The 14564-nt window shown below is 44.0% G+C and overlaps 1 pseudogene; it reads right to left on the bottom strand.

Annotated features, from left to right (window-relative positions):
• Positions 1-2266: 2266 nt before the first annotated feature.
• LOC100400764 (steroid hormone receptor ERR1 pseudogene) lies at positions 2267-3884 on the bottom strand (annotated as a pseudogene).
• Between the last annotated feature and the right edge of the window lie 10680 nt (positions 3885-14564).

The following is a 14564-nucleotide window of genomic DNA, read 5'->3' as shown; positions in this document are numbered from 1 at the left end:
AAAAATATTAAGGGTTCCCAACATGGAAGAAAATACAAGCCAATGTTATGTGATAAAATACACATTTAAGCTCCACAGAAATTGGTTCAAAAGAGATTTTTGAAAAATTAAAAAGGAAAAATTCCAAATTCCAAATACAGGATTCTGCTCAGTTTCCTGGCCATTCACACAATGCTGTATCTTAAATTAGAGCAACAAACTTGACTGTCCATCCCTGTACACAAATAAGGGACAAAGGGCTTCTGCAGCCAAGCTCTGCACTCCACTCCACTACCTAGTGGTGAGTTGAGCAGGAAGACCTCTCTTGCACAACCACCTCCACTTTAGTTCAGCTTTTTCTCCTCTCCACCAGGACATGGTTTCTTCCCACACAGATCACATGAGATGATTAATCTTATTCATGAAAAACAACTCATGGTACTGGCAATTTGAGAAGTTTTAACTACTGGTAAGTTTCTTTCAAGAAAACTTTTCTGCAAGACCAAGCAATTTATTTATTTTTTATTTTTTAGGTAAGTTACAATTTACATTGTCACAGAAAACACACAATGACTAATCTACTTTGCTCTAGGACAGTTAAAGAAAATGTTTTATCCTCACAAATCCAGTTAAGCCTTCATTTTATTTCTAAAAGTTTAAGAAAGTTCTAGTCCACCAGTTTTAAAAATAAAAACCAGTTAAATTATATAAACATTATTTACATTAGTTTATAAAAGTAGATTTGAGTTTAGGAAAAGTTGAACATCTAGTAAGATTTTCATGTCAGTTATTAGGTATAATGAATTCCTTGATTTTTCAAGGCTGACCCTGTTTTCTTGGTTGACAATGTCAAGTTAGGCCCTACAGGAAAAAAAAATATAAGGGATTCTTTATCTGTCTCTAACTAGGTTAGTTACTTACTAAAGAAAATAAGTCTTGATAGCATTGACAGTTTAAAAAGTAACATCCTAAACTTTCTGGAGATTCTAGTTGTCATAACCTTGTTACTACAGTCTTTTAGTTTGCACTATTAGTGCAATTAGTTAAAACTAATTGGTCTGGAGCAAACCTACTTGTAGTTGTATGAGGCTGTTACTGGAGTAGCAGATGTTAGCTGATTTAACATACTTGGAACAAACTGAAAAACTCATATAAAATGCTAAAAATCCAATACAATCAAAGCAACTAAATGAAAGTAGGAACATAAATTTCTAAAGGGGGTATTGTCTTTTAAGTTTGCTATTTTGTTTTCATATTTGGGCAAAACTTTGTAGCATAGCATTCCCTTATGCATGGTTCTCAAATGCACTGGGATAGGAGAAAATAAGAAAAATAGAGTATCATGGTTTCTTTTGCCCCGAAAAGCTACATTCATTTCATTTAAAGAACTATTATTCTGAGATTGCCCTTTTATGAAAAAAAATGGTGATAATACAGTGATTTATTCAGATTACTTGGCAAGGTAAATTGGCAACCCTACAGTCCCCCAAATTTTTGGAAATATTACTACTGATCCATAAAATGCAAAAGTCTGGGAAACACTGCCATGTAAAAGTTTTGCAGGCTATTAACAAATGTTAAGTAGGAAAAAGTTTCTGTGGCCAAAAGTCTGAAAAATGACAGTACAGAATTTCACATAGTCATGTGAATCAATGGCAAGCACGCCTTCATCCCCCAAAGTTTTTTTTTTCTTGAACTCACAGTACATGTTTTTTTCTCATTAAATATTCAAAACCAAAAGCAGTTTCTCTGCAGCAAAGATACATTAAAACAGAGTCTCGGTACAGCCAAGGGCTCTGGGCCCTGGCTTGTCCTATGTCCCTGCACTTCTCTGATAACCCAAATATAAATACTAGTGTTATTGCTCTGCTGGGTATAGAGGCAGTGCTCTCCTACCCCCTGAGGAGGTTGGGTGGGAGCTGATGGGGAAGACTTGGCAACCCCAGGGGTCCAGGGGCTGGAGACTGTGTGGAGTTATTGCTTCAAGGAGAGGCACTAATGCCCAATGCAAATGATGAGAAGAGGAGTGAAGGGAGCAGGATTCTTTGCTCTTCAAGTCCCACTCTGCTCTGGAGAAGTGGTAGGATTAAACAGCAACAAAAGCCTCACCCACTAAGAGACTGTGACCTCCATCCCCTTCCCTCCCTGAGATAGGCTTCTGCCTCCCACACATTTCCTGCAGCCCCCTATGGCTTCTAAAAGGCCCCCTACACTCTGGGGCCATGTTATGGCTTGCAAGGGGCAGCACTGTGCCCAGAGCACAGTGTGTCCCATCTTCTGACACCCCTTAGGAGAGGAGCAGAGAGGGTGTGGGGCCTGCTCCCAGGGGCTGATGACATTGCTCTGGCCCTGCCAGCAGGCTATGGCACTGCCCAGACCCCAACTCCACCCCAGCCCTTGGGATTGGCCCCATGCTGGGCAGGTCCTGCCAGGACCCCCACCAGTTCCACCCCTTGCCTCGATCCATCATGGACTTGAGCATCTCCAAGAAGAGCTTGTGCATGGGCGCCTTGCTCTCCAGCTTTACCCCAAAGAGATGGGCCAGCACTTTGCCTGCTCTCTGGTGGAGGAGCAATAGTGTGAGCAGCAGCATGCCCTCCCGCTGCCACTCAGCAGCCCCTCTGGGGCCAGCCCGGCTGGCTTTGTACTCCAGCAGGGCCACATGCAGGGCTTCTCACAGCTTTTCCACAGCCTCGGTATCTTTGATGTGCACAGAGCCTGAATTGGCAAAGGCCAGGGCCTTCAGGAGTATGTACCCCTCTTGCTCCAGCTGAAGACCCTGCAGTCACTGAACCACCTGCAGCAGGCCAGCCCCCAGTTCCCCCAGACCAGCTGCCAGAGTCCCCTCTTCATCCAGGACTAAGTCCTCAGCAAAGGCCAGCTCATCCTGCTGTGGCAGTGAGCACTGGGCCACACCCAGCACCAGCACTTCCATCCACATGCTCTACAGTACTGACATCTGGTCCGACAGCGACAGCGATTAGAACCCTGGTATGCTCTTGGTTCAGCTGATGGTGACCACAATTTTTCAGTGAAAGAGGTGACAGAGGGTAGCCATGGCTGGGAGGTGAGCATCAGAGCCTGCGGGGTCAGGCATGGCATAGAGCTTCTCAGGCTCAACCACAAGCAGATGAGACACCAGTGCATTCACTGGGGCTATCTTCCGAGGTCCTCCAGCTACTGCCAGGGGCCCAGCAGGGAAGGGGCCTGGGAAGGGCAGTGTGTCCACCTATGGCCACCACTTATACTTCTGCTGCCCATCCCAGATGCAGTCCAGGTACACTCCCTTTTTGAGCATGCCCACCCACAAGCACCTGGTGAAGTGGCAGGCCTGGCAGGCCTTGCGTTTCTGCTTGATGATCTCACACTCTTTGAAAGCCAGACAGCTGTATTCGATGCTCCCACCACCTGGCTGGACATGACGCTGATCACCTCAGGCTCTGGCAGGGCCAGTGTGCAGGCATGGGGGCCGAGGGGCAGGGAATGCCGGGTTGAGCCAGGGGCAGTGTGTGGCCCCTTCTCCACCACCTCCTCGGGCTGCACTGCCCCATCGTGCTGCATCCCCTCACTTCACCACGCCGCCAGCTGCTTGTAGGACACAAAATGACATCGTGGCCTCTTCCTATTCTGCTTCCTCCAGCTGACACATGTCCCTGTACTCCCGCAGCATCTCCATCACCGTGTGGCATGTGATTCTGTAGTTGCCATCCAGGCCTGTAACCCCCATAGCATTGGTCAACATTCTTGTTAGTCTCAGATGGGTTGGGATGCACTTGACCCTGAGGACATCGGGTATCAGGCCTTCCAGCTGCCGCTGGCACCAAAGCCGCAGCTGCAGCCTTGACATGGCTGGCGGGCAGCAAGTGACTGGACACCCCAAACCAGGCCCGATCCCCCAGCAGCATGGATCCTAGGTTCAGACGCCCAGGAGACAAAGTCGGGCTATTGGTCCCACCAGCAGCCACTCAGTCTCATCCTTTAAATGCAGAGTGCTCAGCACCAGGGCCCAGGATCCCGAGGTATTTCCAAGAAGAGCGACCCCTCAGGTAAGGTGGGCTGTGCACTCGATGATCCTGATGCCATGCAAGGGAAGCTCGCCATCCCCCACCAGTGCCAGATGTGCAACTGGAAACCACACATCAGGCCGGGCAGTGGTGAGGGTGGGTGGGGGAAGGAGCACCTTGATTCTCCCTCCCTCTCCCACTACCTGATATTACCCACACAGACTCCAGGGCCAGAGCCTCAGTGCTGAACCACAGTCATAATGAAGCCATTCCAAATTGCTGTGCTACAGGTGTGAGCTGCTGTTCCCATCCCTATTGTTTTCTTTTTTCTGTTTTTATTTTGAGATTAGGTCTTGCTCTGTTACCCAGGCTGGAGTGCAGTGGCGTGATAACTGCTTGCTGCAGCCTCAGCCTCCTGGGCTCAGCGATCTTTAATAGCTAGGGCCAGAGGTTTACACCACCATGCCTGGCTATTTTTTGTATTTTTGGTACAGATATAGTTTACTACGTTCCTCAGTCTTGTCTCTAGCTCCTGAACTCAAGTGATCTGCCCACCTCAGTCTTTCAAAGGGCTGGGTTACAGGCGTGAGCCACTGTGTCCAGCTATTTTTCTTTTTCTTCTGTATTTTGGTAAAAATTGATTTTACTCTGTTACCCAGGCACATTTTTTATATTATTAGTAGAGATGGAGTTTGACCACGCTGCCCAATCTTGTCTGAAATTGTTTAACTCACATGATCTGCTTGCCTCGGCCTCTTAAAGTGCTGGGTTACAGGCCTGACCTACTGTGCCCAAAAGTTTTCTTCTTTTTCTCCTCCTCCTCCTTCTCCTCTTCCTCATTCTCCTCCTTCTCCTCTTCCTCATTCTCCTCCTTTTCCTCTTGCTCCTCCTCCTGCTCTTCCTCCTCCTCCTCCTCCTTCTTTTCTTCTTCTTCTTCTTCTTCTTCTTCTTCTTCTTCTTCTTCTTCTTCTTCTTCTTCTTCTTCTTCCTCTTCTTCTTCTTCTTCTTTCTTCTTCTTCTTCTGTTTTGAGATTAGGTCTCTGTAACCCAGGCTGTTCTGCAGTGGTGTAATCACCACTTTCTGCAGCCTCAACCTCCTGGGCTCAAGTGATCCTCCCACCTTAGCCTCTTGAATAGCTAGGACCACAGGTGCACACCACCACACCTGGCTTATTTTTTGTATTTTTGATAGAAATGGGGTTTTGCCGTATTGCCTAGTCTAATCTCAAACTCCTGAACACAGGCAATTTGCCCACCTCAACCTCCCAAAGTGCCAAACTCTATCCAGCTCTTTTTATTTTCTTTTGATAGTTACCCACTGTGGTGGTGTGCACCTGTGGTTTGTGGCTACCCAGGTGTGGTGGGCATGCACCTATGGTTTATAATTACCCAGGTGCAATGGGCGTGCACCTGTCATTTATGGTTACCCAGTGTGGTGGGTGTGCACCTTTAGTTTATAATTACACAGTGTGGTGGGCATGGACTTGTGGTTTATAGTTACCCAGGTGTGGTAGTGTGCAGCTGTGGTTTCAGTGATTCAAGAGGCTAAGGTGAGAGGATTGCTTGAGTCCAGGAGGTTGAGTCTGCAGTATGCACTCCAGCTTGGGTAATAGAGCAAGACCTAATCTAAAGAAAAGAAAAAGAAAAACTGGGCACAGTGGCTCACACCTGTAACCCAAAACTTTGGGAGGTTGAGGTGGGCAGATCACTAGAGTTCAGGAGTTTAAGACAAGATTGAGCAACATGGCAAAACTCCATCTCTCCAAAAAAAAAAAAATTAAGCCAGGCATGATGGTGTGCACCTGTGGTCCAAGGCTGTTCTGGAGGTTGATGTGTGAAGATCCCTTGAACCCTAGAGGCTTAGGCTGCATGAAGCCGTGATTACACCACTGCCCTCCAGCCAGGGCAACAAAGGGAGACCTAATGTCAAATAAAACAAACAAAACAGAAGAAAAAAGGGGCCAGGCACAGTGGCTCATGCCTGTAATCCAGCACTTTGGGAGGCATAGGTGGGCAGATCACTAGATTTCAGGAGTTCGAGACAAGACTGGGTAACATGGAAAAACCCAATATCTACCAAAAATACAAAAAATTATCCAGGTGTGGTGGTGTGCACCTGTGGTCTCAGCTATTCAAGAGGCTGAGGTGGGAGGATCACTTGAACCCAGGAAGTTGAGACTGCAGCAAGTCATGATCACACTACTGCACTCCAGCTTGAGTAGGAGAGCAAGACATACCTTAAAATTGAAACAGGAAGAAGAAGAAAAAGGAAAAATGGCTGGGCACAGTGGCTTCCACCTGTAACACAGCAGGATGGATGGCCAAAGTGAGCAGATCACTTTAATTCTTGCATTTGAAAGTTCGAGGCCAGACTGGGCAACATGGTAAAACCTCATCACTACCAAAAATGGAAAAAATGTGCAGCTGTGTTTCTGCTATTCAAGAGGCTGTGGTGGGAGGATGGCTTGGGCCCAAAAAGGTTGTGGGTACTGAGAGCTCTGGCCACGCCACTGCACTCCAGCCTGTGTAAAAGAGTGAGACCTACTGTCAAAACAAGACAAACAAACAAAAGAAAACAGAAAAAAAAGGTCTGGGCACAATGGCTCACACCTGTAACATAGCATTTTGAAAGGCAAAGGTGGGCAGACCACTTGAATTCAGGAGTTCAAGGGCATACTGGGTAACATGACAAAACCCCATCACTCCCAAAAATACAAAATATGACCCAGCCATGTTATTGTGCATGTGGGGTCCCAGCTAATCAAGAGGCTGAGGTGGAGGATAGCTTAAGTCTAGGAGTTTGAGGCTGAAACAAGCCATGATCCCCTCACTGCATTCCAGTGACTAACAGAATGAGACCTAATCTAAAAAAAAAAGAGAGATAAAGAGAGAGAGAGAGAGAAAGGAAAGAAAGAAAGAACAAAAGAAAGAAAGAAGAAAGCAAAAGAAAGAAAGAAGAAAGAAAGAAAGAAGAAAGAAAGAAAGAAGAAAGAAAGAAAGAAAGAAAGAAAGAAAGAAAGAAAGAAGGAAAGAAAGAAAGAGAAAAAGAAACCCTCATCTTTACCAAAAATACATAAATGCTGGGTTACAAGTGTGAGCCACTGTGCCCAGTCAATTTTTCTTTTTGTTTCCTTCGTTTTGTTTTGTTTTGTTTTGTTTGAGATTAGGTCCTACTCTGTTATCCAGGCTGGAGTGCTGTGGCGCAACCTGGTAGGCTCAAGCCTCTTGAATAGCTGAGAACACAGGTGCACACCACCACACCTGGCTGATTTTTTTTTTTTTGTATTTTTGGTAGAGATCAAGTTCTGCCATGTTTCCCAATTCTGGTCTCAAACTTGTGAACTCAACTGGTCTGCCCACCTCAACCTCCCAAAGTGCTGAGTTACAAGCATGAGCCACTGTGCCCAGCCCATTTTTCTTTTATTTATTTTTTTCTTTTTTCCTGAGATCAGATCTCACTTTACCACCAAGGCTGGCGTGGAGTGGCGTGGTCACAGCTTGATGCAGTCTCAACTTCCTTGGCTCACACAACCCTTCCACTGAGCCTCTTGAGTAACTGGGACCAAGTTGGACACCACCATGCCTGGCTATTTTTATATTTTTGATAGAGATGGGGCTTGGCCATGTTTCTCATTCTGGTTTCAAACTCCTGAACTGAAGTAATCTACCGACCTGGCCACAAAAAATGCTGGGTTATAGGTGTAAGCTACTGTGCCAAGCTGTTTTATCCTCTCCTCTTCTCTCCTCTCCTCTCCTCTCCTCTCCTCTCCTCTTCTCTCTCTCTCTCTCTCTCTCTCTCTCTCTCTCTCTCTCTCTCTCTCTCTCTCTCTCTCTCTCCTCTCTCTCTTTCTGAGATCAGGTCTCACTCTGTCACCCAGGCTGGAGTGCAGCAATATGACCACAGCTTGCTGCAGCCTAACTCTTCGGGGCTCAAGGGATTTTCCCACCTCAGCCTCCTGAATACCTTGGACCACAGGTGCACATCACCACACCTTGCAAATTTTTTTGTTTTTGGTAAAAATGAGGTTTTGCCATATTGCTCAGTCTGGTCTCAAACGCCTGAACTCAAGTGATCTGTGCCCCTCGGCATCCCCAAATGCTGGGTTATAGGTGTGACCCACTGTACCCAGCCCTTTTTTCTTTTTTTTTTTTTTACTTTTTATAAATTAAGTCTCATTCTGTAACCCAGGATGCTGTGTAGCAGCATAATCATGGCTTGCTACAGCCTCAAACACCTGGGTTCAAGTGGTCCTCTTACCCCAGCCTCTTCAATAGCTGGGACCACAGGTACACACCACCAGGCCTGGCTATTTTTTTGTATTTTTGGCAGAGATGGGGTTTTGTCATGCTGCCCAGTCTGGTCTCCAACACCTGAACTCAAGTGACCCACCCATCCCGGCCTTTCAAAGTGCTGGTTTACAGGCATGAGCACAGTGCCCAGCCCTTTTTATCTATTTTTTTAGGCTAGGTCTTGCTATGTCACCCAGGTTGGAGTGCAAGGGTGTGACCACAGCGTGCTGTAGCATAACATTCCTGGGCTCAAGTGTCCAGGTATTCAGCACTCTGAATATCTTGGATCACAGGTACACACCACCACACCTGGCTAATTTTTTGTATTTTTGGTGGATATGGAGTTTTGCCATGTTTTCTAGTCTGGTATTGAACTCCTGAACTGAAGTGGTCTCCCCGCCTTGGCTTCCCAAAGTGCTGGATTACAGATGTGAGCCATGTCATTCCCTTTCTTCAAGGTGTCTAAGGAAATCAACATAAGTCAGAAATTCCACAATCCTTATCATTGCAGTTGCTCCCATACTGTTCAAATGTTGGCATGTCTAAGAATCATGTTGAGGGCTTGCTAAGACACACGTTGATGCTCTCACTTTTAGAATCTCTGATTCAGTAAGTCTAAGGTGGTGTTTGAGAATTCGCATTTCTAAATCTATAGGAAATGCCATCAGTTCTGCTGCTGCTGATCCAGGAACCAGATGTGGAGAACTTTGTTCTAGAGCTACTGGGTCAGCAATGCCTGCCCTTCCCACCTGTACAGTATCCCAATCCACAGTAGGCCAGTGTCCTAGTGACTGTATCACTACTGCACACCAGCACATTACCGCCCACTCGCCACCAGCAGGGGGCCCTGTTGCCATCTGACTAGTGAGTTCCGGAATCCTGTCCTAAAAGGGTACTCTCTAGGGCTACTTTTGCTTTTCCTTCCTTTTAAAATTTTTACTTAAATTTATTTTATTTTATTATTAATATTTATTATTATTATCTTGAGATGGAGCCTCACTCTGTCGCCCAGGCTGGAGTGCAGTGGTGTGATCTCAGCTCACTGCAACCTCCACCATCAGGTCCAAGTGATTCTCTTGCCTCACCCTCCTGAGTAGCTGGGATTATAGGCACATGCCACCATGCCTGGTTAATTTTTGTATTTTTTAATTAGGGACAATGGTTCACCATATTGGTCAGACTGGTCTCAAAATCCTGACCTCTTAATCCCCCTACTTCAGCCTTCCAAAGTGCTAGAATTACAGGCATGGGACACTGCACCCAGCCTCATTATTATTTCCTTTTTGAGACGGAGTCTTGCTCTGTCACCCAGGCTGGAGTGCAGTGGCACAATCTTGGTTCACTGCAACCTCCTCCTCTGGTGTTCAAGCAATTCTCCTGCCTCAGTCTCTGGAAGACGTGGCTGGGTCCCTGGGGTAGGAAGGACTGGAGGACTCTGGCATGTAACTGGAGGGATGGGGAAAGAGATGGGACTTTGAGCACTTTCTGATCCACTCAGCCACAGGCCTGAAATCAGCAAGGCAGGCTGTCGCTGGAGCACTGAGGCCTTGAATGCCACATGGAGAATACAGAATGTGCAGAGGATGTGTCAGGTCCCAGGCTCCCCAACCCTTTCCTCTCTGTTTTTTCTGTGAGCCTCAAGTTCTGTCCTGATCAAGGGGCCTGAGCCCCCAGAACTTCACAGCACTTCTCTGATGAGTAAGAGAAGAGAAGATTAGGGTATGGATCTGGCAGGCACTTGTCACGGGTCACACAAGGTGACTAAGTTGGTAGGATGCCCTGCTGCCACCGGAGCTTGGGCTGGGAGGCAGGAAAAAGCAGGCCAGCTTGGCTCCCATCCCTGCAGCTGGGAAAGCCTGCCCTGGAAGGTACACAGGCAAAGTACAGCACCCACTGGCCCCACTGCTCATGTGTCTAGGAAAATGTCTTTCTGGCTCAGCCCCCAAGTGACCTGCCTCTGACCTCCTCCCTTTGGGGTTCCACGTTGTCTGCTGCCACCCCACACTCCAGGATGCTTTGGGGTTCCACACAGACCCTCCTGAGGCCCTGGAGGAGGAACACAGGATGACCCCCATTGCAGCCGCTCCTCCTGCCCCAGAGAGCCAAGTGGGATGGAGCAGATGGGAAGTCCCGACTCTGGACTGTCAGTGGAGAAGAATCCCCTCTGTGCAGGGAGGCACATGGAGGGTGTGGAGGGGGTAGGACTCTACCACAGAACAGCAGGGGTAACTGCAGCATATTTTCGCTCACAGGTGGGTGATGAAAAAATAGAACACATGGACACAGGGAAGGGAGTACTACACACTGGGGTCTACTGGGGGGAATAGGGGACGGATGGTGGCGGGGAAGGGGGGAGGGATAGCCCGGGGAGAAATGCCAAATTGGATGAAGGGGAAGATGGCAGCAAAACACACTGCCATGTGTGTACCTCTGCAACTATCTTGCATGATCTGCACATGTACCCCAAAACCTAAAATGCAAAAAAAAAAAATTAAATTAAATTAAATACAAATTGGACTTTATCAACATTTAAAACTTTTGTGCATCAAAGGACACTATCATGAAAGCAAAAATATAATCCACAGAAAAGGAGAAAATATTTTCAAATCTTATATCTGACAGGGTTGAGTATCCAAAATATATTTTAAAAACTCACAGATGCAACAATAAAGAGACAAATAATCCAATTTAAAAACAGGAAAAGAACTTCAGAAGACACTTTCCCAAAAATATCTATATTAATAATTAATAGGACATGAAAAGATGTTCAGCATTATTAGTCATTAGGGAAATTCAAATCAAAACAATAAAGAGATACTCACACCCAACTTATTAGAATAAGTATAATCTAAAAGACAAATGGAGAAATCAGAACCACACGGTTTGCTAGTAGGAGGATGAAATGGTGCAGCCACTTTGGGAAATTGTCTAGCAATTCCTCAGAAAGTTAAATGTAGAATGACCAATGATCCAGTAATTCCATTCTAGGTATATACCTAAGAGAAAAGAAAACATGTGCCATCACAAGAAGTGATACATGAGTCTTCACAATAGCATTAATGATAATAACCAAAAAGGGGAGGAAACAATCAAATGTTGATTAACTGAAGAATAAATAAACAAAATGTAGTTTACCTATACAGCAGAATATTATTCAGCTAGAATAAGGAATGAAGTAGTGATACCTGCTCTGCTATTGATGAATCTTGAAAACATTATCATAAGTGAAAGAAGATAGACTAAAAAAAGGCACACATTGTATGTCACCATTTATATAAAATGCTCAAAATAGGCAAATCTACAGAGGCAGAAAGTAGACGAAAAAATTGTGAGGATTTGGAAGTGTCTGCTAATGTGTAAGGGTTTTCTTTTTGGGGTGATGGAAATGTACTGGAATTTTATATTTTCATGCCCACCATAGAGAAGGACAGATTTCTAAGTGAAGGACAATATTGTGTATATAGAAAAAACCATTTAATCATATACTGTAAAATAGATAAAATGGTTTTTATCTCAAAAAATGTTTCAAAGAGATTTGTATGTTTTTTAAAAAAAGCCCTTATCTCTTAGAGCTGTATACAATATTTATGAATAATATGACGATGCCTGGGATTTGTTTTTTTAAAATCTAGTAGGGTGGTGGTAGGTGGTTGAGTTTGGGAACTAGGAGGGTATAAATAAAACAAGATGAACCATGAGTTTATATTTGTTGAAGCTGGGTGATGAGTACATGAGGGCTTGTTATACTATTCTCTCTACATTTGTATAGGTCTAAAATTTTCCTTAAGTTAACATTTAAAATCCACCAATAGTGCATTGTCCTTTAACAATAGTGGCAGAGAGTCACAGCATGTGAGGCACAGATAAAACCTTACAGATTATCTATTTCAGCTCTTTCTTTTTATGTAAATGTCAAAACAGACATACCCAGAGAGAGAAAAAAATCATTTGTCCAAATGATCAGTTAGCTCCAAAACAGGGGTCTGCAAACTTTAATAATTGTTATTTTTTTAAAAGCAGTTTTAGTTTTACAGCAAAATTGAAAGGAAAACACGGAGGAATGTCATATATCCCCTTCCTCACACATGTATAGCCCTCCCCCTAACATCGACATTCAGCAGCAGAGTGGTACACTTGCTACTATTGATAAACCTGCATTGACACATCATTATCCCCTGAAGTTCATATGTACACTGTGGCTAATTCTTGGTGTTGTACATTCTATGGGTGTGGAATGTCATATAGTTGGAATCATACAATATATAGCCCTTTCAGATTGGCTTTTTCCACTTAGTAATAAGCATTTAAGTTTCTTTCATGTCTTTTCACGATATGATAACTCACTTCTTTTCAGTTCTGAATAATATTCCATTGTCTAGATGTATGTACCACAATTTATCTATCAACCTAGTGAGGGACATCTTGGTTGCTTCCAAGTTCTGGTAAGTATGAATGGAGCTGCTATAAACATCCTTGTGTAGATTTTTGTGTGGATATAAGTTTTCACCTCCTTTGGGTAACCACCAAAAAGAGTAATTGCTGAATTATATGGTAAGGGTATGTTTATGTTTAATTTTGTAAGAAACCACCAAACTGTCCTTCAAAGTGGCTGTAAAATTTTGCATTCCCATCAACAACAAATGAGAGTTCCTATTGCTCCACAACCTCACTACCATTTTTTGTTGTCAGTGTTCTGGATTTTGGCCATTCTACTATGTGTGTAGTAATATCTCATTGTTATTTTAAATTGCATTTTCTTTTCTTTTAATTTATTTATTTTACTTTAGGTAAATACTATATCTGGAATTTCTCCCCATGTTATCCCTCCCCACCCATTTCCCTCTCCACCCCCTGCTGTCGCTCCCCTACCACCTCCAACTGCCCCCAGTGTGTGATGCTCCTCTCCCTGAGTCCATGTGTTCTCGTTGTTCAACATCCACCTATGGGTGAGAACATGTGGTGATTGGCTTTCTGTTCTTATGTCAGTTTGCTGAGAATGATGGTTTTCAGATTTATCCAAGTCTATGCAAATAACATAAAGTCATCGTTTTTTATGGCTGCATAGTATTTTATGATGTATATGTACCACATTTTCTTTGTCCAGTCTATCATTGATAAGCATTTTGGATGGTTCCAGGTCTTTGCTATTGTACACAGGGCTGTAATAAACATAGGTGTGCATGTGTCTTTATAGTAGAATGATTTATAGTTTTTTGGGTATATACCCAGTAATGGGATTGGTTGGTCAAATGGTATTTCTATTTCTAGACCCTTGAGAAATTACCAAACTGTCTTCCACAATGGTTGAACTAATTTACACTCCCATCAGCAGTGTAAAAGTGTTCCTATTTCTCCACATCCTCTCCAGCATCTGTTGTCTCCAGATTTTTTAATGATTGCCATTCTAACTGGCATGAGATGACATCTCAGTGTGGTTTTGATTTGCATTTCTCTAATGACAAGTGATAATAAGCATTTTTAATATGTTTTTTGGCCTCATATATGTCTTCTTGTAAAAAGTATCTATTCATATCCTTTGCCCACTTTTGAATGGGTTGATTTTTTTCTTGCATATCTGTTTTAGTTCTTTGTAGATTCTGGATATTATCCCTTTGTCAGATCAGTAGATTGCAAAATATTTTTTCCATACCGTTGGTTTCCAATTCGTTCTAATGATGGTTTCTTTTGCTGTACACAAGCTCTGAATTTTAATTAGATTCCATTTGTCTATCTTGGCTTTTATTTCCATTGCTTTAGGTGTTTTAGTCATGAAGTCCTTGCTTATGCCTATGTCCTGGATGGTTTTGCCCAGGTTTTCTTCTAGTGTTTTTATGGGGTTAGACTTATGTTTAAATATTTCATCCATCTGGAGTTTAGTGTAAGGTGACAGGTAGGTGTTCAGTTTCTGCTTTCTGCCCATTGCTAGCCAGTTTTCACAACACCATTTATTAAATATGGAGTCACTTTCCCATTGCTTTTTTTGCCAGGTTTGTCAAGAAACTGACGGTTGTAGATGTGTGGTGTTTCTTCTGGGGCTTCTCTTCTGTTCCATTGGTCTATGTCTCTGTTTTGAAACCAGTACCATACTGTTTTGATTACTGTAGCCTTGTAGTATAATTTGAAGTCAAGCAGTGTGATGCCTCCAGCTTTGTTCTTTTGGCTTAGGATTGTCTTGGCTATGGGGGCTCTCTTGTGATTCCATATAAAGTTTAAAGTGTTTTTATCCAGTTCTGTAAAGAAGGTCATTGGTAGCTTGATAGGGATAGCATTGAATCTGTAGATTACTTTGGA

Source organism: Callithrix jacchus, chromosome 13 (assembly GCF_049354715.1).
Source record: "Callithrix jacchus isolate 240 chromosome 13, calJac240_pri, whole genome shotgun sequence".
NCBI classification, from domain to species: domain Eukaryota; kingdom Metazoa; phylum Chordata; class Mammalia; order Primates; family Cebidae; genus Callithrix; species Callithrix jacchus.
Note: the sequence above shows the minus strand (reverse complement) of the source record. Positions and strands in the feature narration are given on the sequence as shown.